This window comes from Bos grunniens, chromosome 21 (genome assembly GCF_055505025.1).
Source record: "Bos grunniens cultivar Pamir isolate PY7600 chromosome 21, Bosgru_T2T1.0, whole genome shotgun sequence".
Lineage (NCBI taxonomy): Eukaryota > Metazoa > Chordata > Mammalia > Artiodactyla > Bovidae > Bos > Bos grunniens.
This window is the reverse complement of record NC_141185.1, coordinates 48,911,213-48,927,951: the sequence shown is the minus strand read 5'-3', so window position 1 is coordinate 48,927,951 and position 16,739 is coordinate 48,911,213. Positions and strand designations below refer to the sequence as shown.

The window sequence follows — 16,739 nt, the reverse complement described above, 5'->3', positions numbered from 1 at the left end:
GGCAGGGCCGGGGCGGGGCTGCCGGGGCCGCCACCCTATTGGGCCTCACCGGGAGGAGGCGGAGTCCGGCCTGGGGGACTCCTCCCCCGGCCCTGCACCAGCCGAGGCTCCGCCCCCGCACCCCGCGCGGTTCCCTGGGCACCGGAGGAGGCTCGGCTCCACGGGAGCGAGAGGCGAGTGAGACCGTGATCCCTCTACAGGTAAAGGCCAGACCCTGGAACACGCTGAGACCGACTGGCACCCGGGAGCAGGGGATGGGAGCTGGAGGATTGGGGGACCCGTTAGCGAGGAATAACTCTCATTCCAGGATGCCCTATTTAAACCAGAGTGTCAATTGCTGACGCATCAGCTTAAGCCCAAAAAGGCAAATTTGAACAAACAACTGCATCCTTCGCATTGGCTGGGCTGAAATTTCCGGGCGCATTAAACCAGTGTGGGTTCCGCGTTCTTGAACTAAAATCATGGCCACCTCGGGTCTTCTCAGATTCGCTCTCAGATCCTCCTACGCGTTAGGTAGACTGACCCGACTCAAGAACTGGAGTCCCACTGCTTCAGCAGGTCAAGCTGCTAGTCCTCGAAGTCATTCAGCGTAGCCAGAGTCTGTACCCTCCCTTCCGAGAGGGGAACGATAACAGTAACAGGGCTGCCAGAAGACTTGGGTGAAAAAACATATGTTAAAGCCTTGACACACCCTGTACAACCACCGATGCTTATCAGGCAGTACTCAGGCAGCCTGGCTGAATAATCTACCAGGCACGTTTTTGCCTGTTCATACAAAAGACAATACTGGTCGGTTCTGCCATAAACAACCAAAGTCTCAGCTGGGGCTGGGTTTTATTTAGAAACATCTGAGGCCAGCCCCCCACTTTCCCAGTTACACCAGCTCCCTCCAATGCTAGCCACCTCTTTCTGCCCTGTGTTCCCAGCTCTCCCCTTCATTGCCTCAGAGTCAACATTGCCAGATGGAGCTGGGCCAGCAAAGTGACCTTGAATTACTGACTTCAAAGTTTCCTTCTCCCTGCCTCAGCCAGGCAGAGCTACCGCTTTGGCCCAGAGATCTAGTAGATTGGGCCCAAAGCGGGGCTGTTTGGGGGCCCCCCCAAAGTCTAAGGCCTTATTCAGAGGCCTGATCTTGAGCCAGCATGTCCCAGAATAACCCATCATCCCTTTCATTTTGTTCCCAATTCTCTTGCTCAAAACCCAAGTAGAAAAAAGAAAAGAAAAAAACAAAAACCCACAAGCAGAGACCGTGGAAGCCTCTGGTATTTGGCTTTCATGCCATCCTAGTATCATCAGGTACAAAGGCCTCACTGTTTATACCTATAAACTGGGAGAATGCCCTCCCCCCCAGCCTCCTTTTGGCTCAAAAGATCAGATTCTGTTATGTACAACTTACCTGTACTGCCACATCTGAAATGGTTATAAAGAAATTGCCCTCCACATATTGTTTCTTTATATTGTGGACCAGGGTATTGAGACCTGGCAAGAGGCAGTACTAGAGTCTCAGCGTATTCCAGAGTCTGGCCCTTACCTGTAGAGGGATCAGGGTGGGAACATATGGGTCCTTTGCAAGCACAGCAGCAGCCCGGGATAATCAAGGCAAAATCTTCCGATTAAACTCTTCTCACTGCCCCACCTCCCAGGGCTCCAGCTCTATGGCAGCCTTGTCCATCCAGTATCATTTGGTGAGGCGGTTGGTGTCAGCTCCATTGGTTCAGAGAGGTTAGAACACTTGCTCAAAAAGACACAGCTGGGAAGTAGCAGAACTCTGGTTCATACGCATGAAAGTGAAGTGTCAGTCATGTCCGACTCTTTGTGACCCTGAGGGTAAAGACTGAGTGATATGCATTTTGTTTGCTAGGCTCCTCTGTCCATGGAATTCTCCAGGGAAGAATACTGGAGTGGGTAGTCATTCCTTCTCAGGGATCAAACCTGGGTCTCCCGCATTACAGGTAACTTCTTTACTGTCTGAACCACCAGGGAAGCCAGTTCACATCCATATACCTGGCTAAGAGTCCATCATTCTTTTAAGGAAAAAGAGAAGGAACCAGAGTCCCTATTTATTGTACTTGTTTGGAATTTTTGGTGGTGATAACTACTAGCCTTGAAGCCACCTCAGAGAAAGATGATGTTTCAAGGAAAGGTGCTTAGATCCTCCAGTTTGGGGTCAGCAGAATTGGAAACTCCCACCCTTGCACATTTTCAGTCAACTTCAACTAAGTTGTTGAGTCTAGGTCATGTGCAGATTCCCTGCTCAGTTCAGTTCAGTCGCACAGTCGTGTCCAGCTCTTTGCAACCCCATGGGCTGCAGCACACCAGGCCTCCTTATCCATCACCAACTCCCGGAGTCTGCTCAAACTCATGTCCATTGAGTCAATGATACCATCCAACCATCTCATCCTCTGTCGTCCCCTTCTCCTGCCTTCAATCTTTCCCAGCGTCAGGGTCTTTTCAAAAGAGTCACCTCTTTGCATCAGGTGGCCAAAGTATTGGAGTTTCAGCTTCAACATCAGTCCTTCCAATGAACACTCAGGACTGATCTCCTTTAGGATGGACTGGTTGGATCTCCTTGCAGTCCAAGGGACTCTCAAGAGTCTTTTCCAACACCACAGTTCAAAAGCAATTCTTCAGTGCTCAGCTTTCTTTGTAGTCCAATTCTCACATCCATACATGACTACTAGAAAAACCATAGCCTTGACTAGATGGACCATTGTTGGCAAAGGAATGTCTCTGCTTTTTAATATGCTGTCGAGGTTGGTCATAACTTTCCTTCCAAGGAGTAAGTGTCTTTTAATTTCATGGCTGCAGTCACCATCTGCAGTGATTTTGGAGCCTAAAAAAATGAAGTCTGTCACTGTTTCCACTGTTTCCCCATCTATTTGCATGAAATGATGGGACTGGATGCCATGATCTTAGTTTTCTGAATGTTGAGCTTTAAGCCAACTTTTTCAGTCTCCTCTTTCACTTTCATCAAGAGGCTCTTTAGTTCATTTTCTGCCATAAGGGTGGTATCAGCTGCATATCTGAGGTTATTGATATTTCTCCCGGCATATTGATTCCAGTCCAGCGTTTCTCATGATGTACTCTGCATAGAAGTTAAATAAGCAGGGTGACAATATACAGCCTTGACGTACTCCTTTTCCTTTTTGGAACCAGTCTGTTGTTCCATGTCCGGTTCTAAGTGTTGCTTCCTGACCTGCATACAGATTTCTCAAGAGGCAGGTCAGGTGGTCTGGTATTCCCTTCTCTTTCAGAATTTTGTGATCCACACAGTCAAAGGCTTTGGCATAGTCAATAAAGCAGAAATAGATGTTTTTCTGGAACTCTCTTGCTTTTTCAATGATCCAGCAGATGTGGGCAATTTGATCTCTGGTTCCTCTGCCTTTTCTAAAACCAGCTTGAACATCTGGAAGTTTATGGTAAAGCTAGTAAAGCATTACTTTACTAGTGTGTGAGATGAGTGCAATTGTGCAGTAGTCTGAGTGTTCTTTAGCATTGCCTTTCTTAGGGATTGGAATGAAAACTGACCTTTTCTAGTCCTGTGGCCACTGCTGGGTTTTCCAAATTTGCTGGTATATTGAGTGCAGCACTTTCACAGCATCATCTTTTAGGATTTGAAATAGGTCAACTGGAATTCCATCACCCCCACTAGCTTTGTTCCTAGTGATGCTTCCTAAGGCCCACTTGACTTCACATTCCAGAATGTCTGGCTCTACATGAGTGATCACACCATTGTGATTATCTGCGTCGTGAAGATATTTTTTGCACAGTTCTGTGTATTCTTGCCACCTCTTCTTAATATCATCTGCTTCTGTTAGGTCCCTACCATTCCTGTCCTTTATCGAGCCCATCTTTGCATGAAATGTTCCCTTGGTATCTCTAATTTTCTTGAAGAGATCGCTAGTCTTTCCCATTCTATTGTTTTCCTCTATTTCTTTGCACTGATCACTGAGGAAGGCTTTCTTATATCTTTGCTATTCTCCACAGTTCCCGGTGGAGGCACAAAAATGCATGTCACTCAGTCTTTACCCTTAGGAAGCCACAAATCAAGCACAAACCAAACATAACAGGAAAGTGTCCCAAGAGGAGTTTGGATGACACACCAGGCATCCGGCAAACAGAAAATCACCTCTGCTGGAGGAGACCCTGGTGAGCTCAGGGCAGAAACACCCATCACATGTGTGCTCACTGATCTTTAAGACATGGGAGGGGCTTCTCTGGTGGCTCAGTAGTAAAGAACCTTCCTGCCAATGCAGAAGACACCAGTCTATCCCTGGTCTGGGAGGATCCCACAAGCCGCAGAGCAAGTAAGCCCTTGTGCCACAACTACTGAACCTGTGCTCTAGAGCCCGGGAACGGAAACCACTACGCCCACCTGTAGCAACTACTGAAACCCACATGCCCTAGAGCCCGCGCTCCGCAACAAGGGAAGCCACCGCAGTGAGAAGCCCACGCACTACAACTACAGAGTAGCCCCTGTTCTCTGCAACTAGCGGAAAAGCCCAGGCACCAACAAAGACCCATCACAGTCAAAATAAATAGTAAATTAAGAAGGAAAAAAAGACGGGGAGGAAGCTGACCAGGCAGACAAGGAGAGTGAGGGCCTTGTACTTCCTCCAGGTGGACACCACAGGGGTTTCGTTTCACCCTATGTTTGTTTCATGTTCTGTTTGTTGGCAGAAGGGTAACATCTGGGAACATCTGGCCCAGCAGTGAGGGGATGTCAGAGAGTAGGGGAGCAGGCCTAGGGAAGGGAGGCCTGAACCAGAGACAGGCCCGACTCGGGGTCCAGGGAGGACCCTCAAGAAGGAGCAAGACCAGAGGCGGTTTAGAGATGGCATCTGCAGGAATTGCAGCTTGCTGGACGGGGGCGGAGGCACAGTGACTCAGACTTCCATCCCTGGCACTGGGAGAATGGTGAGGCCATTATTAGAAGTCAGAAAATGGGAAGGGGGAGGGTTGTGGGGGAGGTGTTGATAGCAGAGCTATTTATGGTCATCTCTAAAGTGATTTCCCTGCCAGTAGTCTGTGCTCACTCCCCCTCCCATCTGCCCTCGCCGCCAGCCACTTCCAGCCTCGTCATCCTAAAGCACAGGCCTGAGCAGTCACTCCACTCAAATTAGGGAAGTAGCTCTTCACGCCTGATACAATAAAATCTGAAGGGCTTATAGCAATTCATAACCTTCACTTACCTCTCCACCCTTCTCTTCTACTATTCCCTCTCCACACAAACCCTAGATTTAGCCATTCCCCTGAGTAGTCCTTGGCTCTGAGCAGTTGCACTGTCCCTTCCTTCCATCAAGTGGGTTCTTTCCACTGCCACCACCACCACCACCACCACCCCCTCTCAATAGACAGACTCAACTCATCCTTGTTGGCCAAGTACAAGTTCAACTTCTCAAGCCTGCACTGTCCCTTGGGGATAAGGGGGAGGGGCACAACATTCATTTACACTTTAATCATATTGAAAGGTAAACAGACCCCTCCTCCTAAAAAAAGAACAGGAACTACTACCCTGATCTTAGCTTTGTAAAATAAATCTATGGACAGTAACAGGCGGAGTCCAGAAACAAATTTGGAAGATTTAAAAACACTAATTTCATGAAATTTTCTCTTAGATTACTTACGTTGATCCTCAAAATTCCTAATAAAACCAGAGATCCAAAGTTGAAGGAAGGTGAAATGATTGAAAGGCATTAAAAAGAATCAGAGGCTTCATTACTCTATTGGTAACAGAGTCCCAGAGCATAAAGTTTTCTCCGTTTGTAGAAATCTTTTGTTATAATTCTCTCATTGCCTGTTCAAATCTGAGCCTCAGTTGCTTCAACTGCAAATGGGGATAATAACAGTACCTACTCCCAGCAGTTATGGGTGGTTTAGTCACTAAGTCGTGTCCGACTTAGCATGCTACCCCATGGACTGTAGCCCTCCCAGCTCCTCTGTCCATGGGATATACCAGGCAAGAATACTGGAGTGGGTTGCCATTTCCTTCTCCAGGGGATGTTCCTGACCCAAGGATTGAACCCAGGTCTTCTGCATTACAGGGTGCCTCCTGCATTGTAGGCAGATTCTTAAGATTAAATAAATTCATGCAGATAAAACGCTTAGAATGGGAACTTCCCTGCTGGTCCAGAGGCTGAGACTCCTTACTCCCAATGCAGGGGGCCAAGGTTCAGTCCCTGGTGAGGGAACTGGATCCCACATGCTGCAACTAAAAAAAAAGAATGAAAAGATCCCACATGCCGCAACTAAAGATCTCGAGTACTGCAACTAAAACCCTCACAGCCGAATAAATAAATGAACAAATAAGAAAGAATGAAGTAGATATTTGCTGATATAGAAAAATGCACTGTGACATATTAAGTGAAAATAGAAAGTTGCAGATAAATATCCTATTTTATGGCTTCCCAGATGGTACTGGAGGAAAAGGGGACGACAGAGGATGAGATGGTTGGATGGCATCACCGACTCAATGGACATGAGTTTGAGTAAGCTCCAGGAGTTGGTGATGGACAGGGAGGCCTGGCGTGCTGCAGTCCATGGGGTCGCAAAGAGTCAGACAGGACTGAACTACTGAACTGAACTGAGGTGGTACTGGTTCAGTCCCTGGGTTGGGAAGATCCCCTGGAGGAAGGTACAGCAACCCATTCTTGCCTGGTATATCCCATGGACAGAGGAGCCTGACAGGCTACGACTAAAGTGACTTAGCACGCACACATGCATCCTATCTTATACATACATATGTGGGAAAAATTAGAGGCACAGATACCAAAGACAGCCTGGGAGAGGGGTATAGTCAGAGACTCTCAGTTTTTACTTTATACAATTCTATGGTGGTTGACAATTACATAACAAGAAAATATGAAACCAGAAAAAGAACAATCAAGATATCTATAGATAGAGCTTCCCTGGTGGTCCAGGGGCCATGCGGGGAGGCGCCATGGATCTCTGTTCTTGGGAAGATCCCACAGGCTGCAAAGCAGCTAAGCCAGAGTGCCTAGAGCCTGTGCTCCACAACAATAGAAGCCCCACGCAAGACCCAGCACAGCCCAAATAAATAAATAATAAATTGTTGTTTTTTTTAAAAAAGATATCTATGGATATGGATAATTAGAGCCTTTTTAATTTTGAAACAAATTGTCACAGTAGTTTATGTGCTGTGCAGTGTGCCTCTTATCCCAGAATTATTCACTCTGGCAGCTTTCTTTAAATTGAAGCTTTTCCTCCGTACTTGGGGGAAAGCAAAGAGTTAAGGGGGCTAGGGGAGGGAAAGAGGAAGTGAGGTAAGGGAAAGAGGGGCGAGGGCAGCTCGGGTACAGCTGCAGTGCCCTGCGGAGGGGGGGGGCCCCACCCCCACCCCAACCCCCCTGCCCCCCCATCCCTCCCCTGCCCCCCCCACCCCCACCCCTCCCCCCTACACACACCCACACACCCCACCTGCCCCCTCACCTCCCCCTCGGATCTGGCTCCGACTGGAAGCCGCCAGCTCAGGTGCTGGGCTCTTCCTGGGGACACCTGAGAAGGAAAGCTCAGAACTCAATGAATGTAAAGTTAGGTGGAGGTTAAAACAAGACGGTGCAACCTAGCAGCAGCCAACGGTTCTCAGGGTATGGTCCGCAGACCCTGAGGAAGGGGGGGACCACGAGATCTAAATTATGATCATAGTAGTAAGTCAGTTATATTTCTCACTGTGCTAACATTTGCCCAAATGATGCAAAAGCAACGGTGGGGATAACTGCTTACAACTTAGCCTGAGTCATGACAAAGGCACCAAACCATGATGATTTTATTTCTCACCACCTTGCACTCTTTTTTTTTTTTTAAGTCCATTAATAAGATCTTAATAAAGCAGTAAAAATTAATTATTTGATTAGGTCATAACTCTTGGGTATACATCTTTCTAATGTCCTATATAATATACATAATAATACAAATGGAAATGCATACGAAGCACTTGGGCTGCAGACCCATGTAAGATGGTTGTCTCCTAGAAAAGAACTTAGAAAGAACTGGAATGCTTTATTTAAGTTGTGAGCTGCACCAGCTGCTTTCTTCACAGAACATCATTTTAACTAGAAAGAACAACTGATAGAGAAGCCATTCAGACACAAGTATCTGGTAGGTATTTTCTCAAAAATGAATGAAATGAACCAGTCACTTCAAGAAAATAGCTTATAGTGTCTGTTACCAATGATTTGTTTAAACTGGAGCTTTCAAGGGAAAACTAAAATTTTGGAAAACTTGTGGATACCCTGAGCTTGAGAGCTTTCCAATTCTTAATAATGTTTCTAGTGAGATTAGTGATATTAACAAATGTGATTTTTTTTTTCATGTTGTATAAGGAACTGTGTCCACTTTGGGAAGATCTGCATAACTCACTGAGCCAGTATTTTCCAAATGACCAATGCGTGATGTTAAAAAGTCATGCATGGGTAAAGAGAATGGATTTGAATGTGAGAGGTCTGAATGTAACAGAGGAGAAAAGCACATTTGTGTGGTTTCAGAATCCACATTGCAATTAACCTTTGAGAAGGTATCACTCATACATTTTGTTATTATAAGTGAATACCCTGAGTCAGGTCTTACACAGTCTCAGTGACTGGCAAACCAGGATTGGGCAGTGGCCCAAACTGGGATGCCCCCTAAAAGAGGCCACCAGGGACTCTGCCCAGCTCAGCCCACGCAGGTCACAGAGCGCCTGGTGCTTGCAATGCCCACTATGGTGGAAAGCACAGCCCCGCAGCCCCCCAGGCCCAGACCATGGTGCACATCTGGCACATGGACAAGTCCCAAGATGACCTGAGGTATCCCTGTGGCCTGGAGCCCAGCCTGCAGCAGCTGTGCCAGCTTGGAGTCCTTTACTGGAAGTTGACAAATATGAGAATGATCCAGAATTAGAAAAAAAAATCATAAGGAGAAACTACTCCTAGATAGACATAATAACCATACATAAAAGTAAACTTCCAGATTATGAAGAAAAGGTTAAGATGTTTTGGGACTTCCTTGGTGGTCAAGTTTTTAAGACTCTTTGCTCCCAGCCCCGGGGGCCTGGGTTTGACCCCTAGTTAGGGAACTAGATCCTGTATGCTCCAACTAAGAGCCCACCTGCCACAACTAAGACCCTGCATAGCCAAATAAATTTAAATCAAATTAAAAGCCAAATAAATTAAAAGCCTACTTTTTAATGCATTTTAAAATAGTGAAAAGAAAAGATGTTTTTCTGGGAGCATTTGCACTAGGATGTAAAATTTGCTACAGTTTGGATGGCAGTGGATACTACTATGAAAGAGATAAAGAGGACTCATGGACTCAGATGGTGACTACAAGCCTTGAAATTAAAAGGTGCTTGCTCCTTGGAAAGAAAGCTATGACAAACCTAGACAGTATATTAAAAAAGCAGAGACATCGTTTTGCTGACAAAGGTCTGTATAGTCAAAGCTGTGGGCTTTTTCCACAAGTCATTTACAGATGTGAGAGTTGAACCATAAAGAAGGCTGAGTGCTGAAGACTTGATGCTTTTGAATTGTGGTGCTGAAGACTCTTGAGAGTCCCTTGGACTGCAAGGAGGTCAAACCAGTCAATCTTATAGGAAATCAAGCCTGAGTATTCATTGGAAGGCCTGATGCTGAAGCTGAAGCTCCAGTACTTTGGCCACTGGACGCGAAGAATCAACTTATTGGAAAAGACCCTCATGCTGGAAAAGATTGAGGGCAAAATAAAAAGGGGATGGCAGAGAATGAGATGGTTAGATTGCATCATGGACTCAATGGACATGAATTTGAGCAAACTCCGGGAGATAGTGGAGGACACAGAAGCCTGGCGTGAGGCAATCCGTGGGGTTGAAAAGCATCGGACACAACTTAGCAACTGAACAACAATAACAGGGATTCAGATTTTTATGAAGAAACGAAAGGTGATAATGCTTCTTGCAGTCATTTATCATGGCTTCACACTGGATGAAAAGAGCTGTGTGACAGTTGTGTGGATGTTTGTGGGAGAACCACTGTGGACTGCATATAGCCGGTCAGCTGACCATTTCCGTGCTCAAGGACAGTGCATGAAACTTTTGGCACAGACAGCAAGAGGTGCTTCCTTGGTCCTGTTACATTCCTTGGAAAGATCCTAAACGTGATAACTGAGCAGAAAATCATTGTCTCTTTGCTTTTATAGTATAGATTCGAAGCTAGGTTATCTCCTTTGCAGATTATTTGATCAGAATATTTTCTGATCCACGACTGTGGGGATGTGAACAAATCACAGTCATTGGCCCTAACTTGATCAAGATCAATGGTTCAGACACGTGTTCAATTTTAACTGAAATGAAAGTTTTATCTGCTAAACTATAAATGCTTACATGTGTTATCTGGGCATGATTTTTAGACTTTAAGCCAGGTATCAGTCAATGCCATGCCTGCCTTATAAGAAAGTTGTGGTAGAGAATATATTTGGTCTTTGCCCCTAGTTCCTGGCACAGAGCTCACAAAACTGTTGAAATTTCCTAAGAGATAGGAGTTTCCTTCTGTTATTCATAGGTAATCCTTTTTGAGCATCTCAGGTCCACTGAGACAGAATCTCCTGTGCCCAGGACCCCTTTGGACCTCACCCTATTACCTCTTCATCTGGCTGTTTATCTGAGGCCTTTATACATCCTTTAAAATAAACTGAGAACTGTGAATCAACCTTTCCAGTGTTTTGTGAGTTGTCCTAGGAAATTATGGGGCCCAAGGAAGGGGTCATGTAAATCCCCAGTTTTTAGTGGGTGAGTCAGAAATGCAACTGAAATGTCCCTGGCTGGTGATAAGCACCAGTGTTGTAGATCTGAGCTCTTAATCTGAAGGATCTAATGCTTTCAGCAAGTAGATCGTGTCAGAATTAGTTAAACTGTAGGACATTCGGTCCTGCTGAATTGCTTAGTGTAGGAAAACAGACTCGGAGAAAGCAATGGCACCCCACTCCAGTACTCTTGCCTGGAAAATCCCATGGACAGAGGAGCCTGGTAGGCTGCAGTCCATGGGGTCGCTAAGAGTCGGACTCGACTAAGCGACTTCACTTTCACTTTTCACTTTCATGCATTGGAGAAGGAAATGGCAACCCACTCCAGTGTTCTTGCCTGGAGAATCCCAGGGATGGGGCAGCCTGCTGGGCTGCCGTCTGTGGGGTTGCACAGAGTCGGACACGACTGAAGCGACTTAGCAGCAGCAACAGCAGGAAAACAGACTAGAGATGTAATAGTAGGTAACACAACTAACTAGATATAGGACATTTTGTTTTCCCCAAAAAATTATACCTTGGAGTGAGGAGTAGGAGGGCTTCCCAGGTGGTGCTGGTGACAAAGAACCCATCTGCCAATGCAGGAGACTCAAGGGACGTGGGTTCAATTCCTGGATCGGGAAGATCCCCTGAAGGAGGGCATGGAAACCCACTCCAGGATTCTTGCCTGGAGAATCCCATGGACAGAGGAGCATGGCGGGCTACAGTCAGTGGGGTCGCAAAGAGTGGGATACAACTGAGCACAGCACAGAGAGAGAGAAGTGGGAAGAGGAAGAGCTCTCATGTTAGGGGCACACTCTCAGTTGCTTGTGCTACTTACCACTTTCTCATTCAAAGTAAATCTTAAAAAAAACCCACTCACGCCTGGTCCTCCTTCCTGTGGCAGTGAACCCTCAAGTTCCACAGACCCCTGCTGGCTCGTCTAACCCTGTGTGCCACTTGTGCTGCCTCTCTCATCTCTCTCTCTTTTTCTCTTGGCCATTCTGTGAGGCAAGTGGAACTTTCTGGACCAGGGACTAATCCCGTGCCCCCTGCAGTGGAAGCACAGAGTCTTAACCGCTGGACCATTCCTCTTATACTTTTAAAATTCATGTGTAACTCCTGTGGGAGATAATAGTTGTAAACAGCTTTAATTAAATTATATTTATAAAAAACTTTTCTTTTATTCTACTTTGTGTTTTTGGTATTGTTGATCTTTAAAAATCAAATGGTGTTTGATAATGAGAGCATGGAGGAGGGGAGAAGAATCCTAACATCTGAAAAAGCTATTGAAACACTCCTCTTTTTTTCCAACTGCATATCTGCGTGAGGCTGGATTTTCTTCAAACACTTCAACCAAAACAAAATACAGCAACAGACTGAATGCTGAAGCGGGCGTGAGAATCCAGCTACTAATACTTCTGAGAAGTCAGATATGAAGAGCGTTGCAAAATGTACACAAAACAGCTCTCCTCACTAACTCTTTTATTTTGGAAAATGTAGTTATTTTTAAGTGAATATATAAACATATTTCAAATTTTGTTTTAACTTTTAATTTAGTAAATAGCTTTTCGTGTGTGTGCTCAGTCACGTCCAACTCTTTGTGATCCAATGAACTGTAGCCTGCCAGGCTCCTCTGTCCATGGGATTTCCCAGGCAAAATACTGGAGTGGGTTGCCATTTCCTCCTCCAGGGCATCTTCCCAGACCAGAGATTGAATCTGAGTCTCCTGCATTGGCAGGCGAATTCCTTACCATTGTACCGCCTGGGAAGCCCCAGATAGGGTTTTAAATAATCTGTGTAAACAAACACCCTTTGGAGTTCTCAACAACTTCTCAGGGTGTTCATTCAGTTCAGTTCAGTGCAGTCGCTCAGTCGTATCCAACTCTTTGCGACTCCATGAATTGCAGCACGCCAGGCCTCCTTGTCCATCACCAACTCCTGGAGTTCACTCAGACTCACATCCATCGAGTGGGTGATGCCATCCAGCCATCTCATCCTCTGTTGTCCCCTTCTCCTCCTGCCCCCAATCCCTCCCAGCATCAGGGTATTTTCCAATGAGTCAACTGTTCGCATGAGGTGGCCAAAGTACTGGAGTTTCAGCTTCAGCATCATTCCTTCCAAAGAACACCCAGGACTGATCTCCTTCAGAATGGACTGGTTGGATGTCCTTGCAGTCCAAAGGACTCGAAAGAGTCTTCTCCAACACCACAGTTCAAAAGCATCAATTCTTCGGTGCTCAGCCTTCTTCACAGTCCAACTCTCACATCCATACATGACCACTGTAAAAATCATAGCCTGGACTAAACGGACCTTTGTTGGCAAAGTAATGTCTCTGCTTTTGAATATGCTGTCTAGGTTGGTCATAACTTTCCTTCCAAGGAGTAAGCGTCTTTTAATTTCATGGCTGCAATCACCCTCTGTAAAGGGAGCCTAAGACCAAGAGGTTGGAGAATTACCCTAGAGGAAAGCACTAAGAGCTTAAAAAAAAAAAAAAAAAAAGGGCGGGGGGACACGTTATCGCACACAAGAAATTTAACATTTATACGGTAATGCTATATAATCTATAGTCTGTATTAAATTGTCCCAAGACTGTCCCAGTCATTCCTTTAAATTTGGGAAGATGGTCTGTGATCCAGAATCAAGGCTCAGGCATGGCATTTGGTTGTCACATCTCATTAGATTCTTTTTTTTTTTTAATATTTATTTATTTGGCTACACTGAGTCTTAGTTGTGGCATGTGGGATTTAGTTCCCTGACTCAGGATCAAACCCAGGCCCTCTGCATTGAGAGTTCAGAGTCTTAACCACTGGACCACCAGGGAAGTCCTTCATAGCTTTCTCTAATCTAAAGCAGTACCTTCTTCTTTCCTGGGAGAATCAGTGGGAGGTGTATACTTTTGCTATTTTTGAAGAATTCCAGGGCAGCTGTTTTGTAGACTGTCCTTCACAATTGCTTTGTTTCTTTTGTCTGATGGTTTCCTTATCCTTAGATTCAAGCTTAAAAAAAAAATAACCAAAATGTTATGTAAAGTGTGTCCTTCCCATTGCATTGGGAAGGCCCCGATGTTAGTTTGTCCTATTTTTGTTGTGCCAGAGTAGGTTTGGGGGCTTTCTGCTTGATAGTGATGTTATATTTTATAGCACAAGTTTTCATGCTTCTTCGGCACTTATTGACTCCTCCTTTGTGGTCCCACGTGTAGCCACATTTGTAACTTCTGTGTGTTCTTGAAGACAAAAAAATGTAGTTCCCTAAGACTTCCCAGGTGGCACTAGTGGTAAAAATCTGCCTGCCAATGCAGGAGACCCAGGAGACTCTCAGGTTTGATTGCTGGGTTTGAAAGATCCCCCAGAGGAAGAAATGTCAACCCACTCCAGTATTCTTGCCTGGAAAATCCCATGAACAGAGGAGCCTAGCAGGCTACAGTCCATGGGTTTGCAAACAGTCGGAGATGACTGAGCCACTGAACATACACGTGAATTGTAAGATACAGCATTCTGTGACTGCACGTTAGAACATTCTTGTCACTGTGTTCTTCCAGTCTATATTCTTACACATTTTTTAAGCTGAATCTCTTAGTTTCTGAGAGAGATGGTAAGCTCTCCCAGGATGGTTGTGAACGTGTTCGTTTCTCTTTGTAATTCCATCCATGTGTGCTTTATATATTTTGAAGCTATGTTGTAAAGTGTAGGTGTATGTGCGATATTTTTCTAGTGAATTTTTCCTTTCATCATTGACCTATGATCATCCTTATACTTAATACTGCTTTTTTCTTTAAGATTTATCTTATATTGCAACATCAGCTTTATTTTCATTGGTATTTGCCTGGTATATATATATATTTTTCATGCTTCTTACTTTCCTCTTTTCTGTCATTAGGTTTTACATGTAATCACATGTAGTTGAATTTTGTTTTTGTAACAAATTTAAAAGCCCCTGTCTTTTAACAGACACATTTAAACTATTTACATGTATAGGGATTACTGAAAATTGTAAACTTATGCCTGTCACTTTATTTTGCATTTTCTATTTTCCATGCTTGTCTTTAAGTGCTTCTTCTTCTTTTTTATTTTTGGCTTCGCCACGCAGCATGCAAGATCCTGTTCTCTAGCCAGGGATTGAACCCGTTGCCCCCAGCACTGGGAGCACGGAGTCTTAACTGCTGGACTGCCAGGAAAGCCCCCCCTTTTTTAGTTTTCTACTATAACAATGCAGACTTCTTTATTCTTTCTCATCCTTTCACTGGTTTCAAAATTGTGCATTATATTTTTACTTGCTTAGAAATTAAATTCTTGACTTGACTGTAAAACGTTTACAACTCATTGTCTTTATCCTTCTTAGAAATATGTAAAATTAGATAATTTCTGTCCAATTTCTCCTCTCCTATTTTCCATGTTATTATTCCATAGCATTTTAGGTTCCACTGGGTTTTCTGAGCCCCTCCATTTTTTTTCCAAATAGATTTATCTACGTGTTTGCCTGTTTCTTGGCTCTGCAGTGGTTCTTACATTCCACTCCTACCTGCTGAGTTCAATTTCCTGATAACTGGATGACATCATTGAACAGGTCTTTCAACAAAGATCTGTGAGTAATTAACCTTCTCGGTCTCAAATTGTTTGATTTTATCTTTATTTGGTATACTTTTTACTGAAGTATAATATATATCTATACACACATATGGTGGCTCAGACGGTAAACAATCTGCCTGCCGATGCAGGAGACCGTGTGTCAGGAAGATCCCCTGGAGGACGAAATGGCAACCCACTCTAGTATTCTTGCCTGGAGAATCCCAGGGACAGAGGAGCCTGGTGGGCTACAGTCCATGGGGTTGCAAAAAGTTGGACACTACTGAGCGACTAACACACATATACAGAAAGTACACAAATTATTAGTGTACAACTTACAAATGTTGACTGAATCACTACCCATATCAGGAAACACAACATCACCAGGGTCCCCCAAACCCTCCTTAAACCACCTTCTAGGCACTACCTTTCCCAACTTCCCATTTGCTATCCTAACTTCTACTGAAATAGACTGCTTTTGCCTATTTTTGTTTTTCTGTAAATGGAATCATACTGTATGTACTCCGTTGTGTCTTACTTGTTCTCAATGCTGTTTGTGAAATTCATCCATGTTTTTGCATGTAGCTGTAATTTATTAGTTCTGCTTCTATATAAAATTCTGTTCATGAATCTGCCGCAATGCGTCCATTCTACTACAGATGGCATTTGGGTGGTTTCCAGGTAGGGGCTATTATTAATGATGCTTCTATGAATATTCTGGTTCTCATCTTTTGCTGCACATTTGTATGAAATTCTGTTGGATGATACTGACAAGCCTTTGACTTTAACAGACACTGCCAAACAATTTTCTGAGTGTCTAATTTATATTCTTCCTGCAACGTTAAGAGAGCTTTGGTTTCTCTGCATCTCATGCTAACAGTCGACATTCTCATTCTTTTCAGTTTTAGGCATTCTTGTGGGTGTATTGTGGTTCTCATGGTGGTTTTAAATTGCATTTCCCATGTTCTCTGGGGAGCAATTGGTCAGCGTGTTAGACTAACAAGTTGAATGTCCCTGGAGACTAATGAGATTGAGCTTCTTTTCATATCCTTATTGTCCATTTGAATATTCTCTTTTGTGAAGTGCCTGTTTCAAGCTTTTTGCTTATTTTTTTCCATTGGATTGTTCGCCAGTTTGTGATTTGTAGGAGTTCAATATACATTCTGATATGAGTCCCCTTTTCAGATATATGTATTGCAAAAGTTTTCTCCCCCATTCACTGGCTCACCTTCTCATTCACTTCAAATGTCTTTTGATGCAAAAAAAAATCTTAATTTTAATTTAGTCCAACTTATTAGCCTTTTATGTTTATGTCTTATTTCCTGTTTGATAAATCTTTTCTTAGCCCTGTAATATCTTCTAGAAGCTTTATTGTTTTACCTTTCACATTGATATCTATAATTCCCCTGGAATTGGTTTTTGATG

The 16,739-nt window shown here is 44.3% G+C and overlaps 1 long non-coding RNA gene across 1 annotated transcript; it reads left to right on the top strand.

The window, feature by feature from the left end:
* Nucleotides 1-61: 61 nt before the first annotated feature.
* LOC147349645 (uncharacterized) lies at nt 62-15,333 on the top strand. The gene is made up of 3 exons (XR_015150064.1): nt 62-200; nt 1,862-1,952; nt 15,211-15,333. It is a non-coding gene; the product is annotated as an uncharacterized LOC147349645 (long non-coding RNA).
* Nucleotides 15,334-16,739: the final 1,406 nt, after the last annotated feature.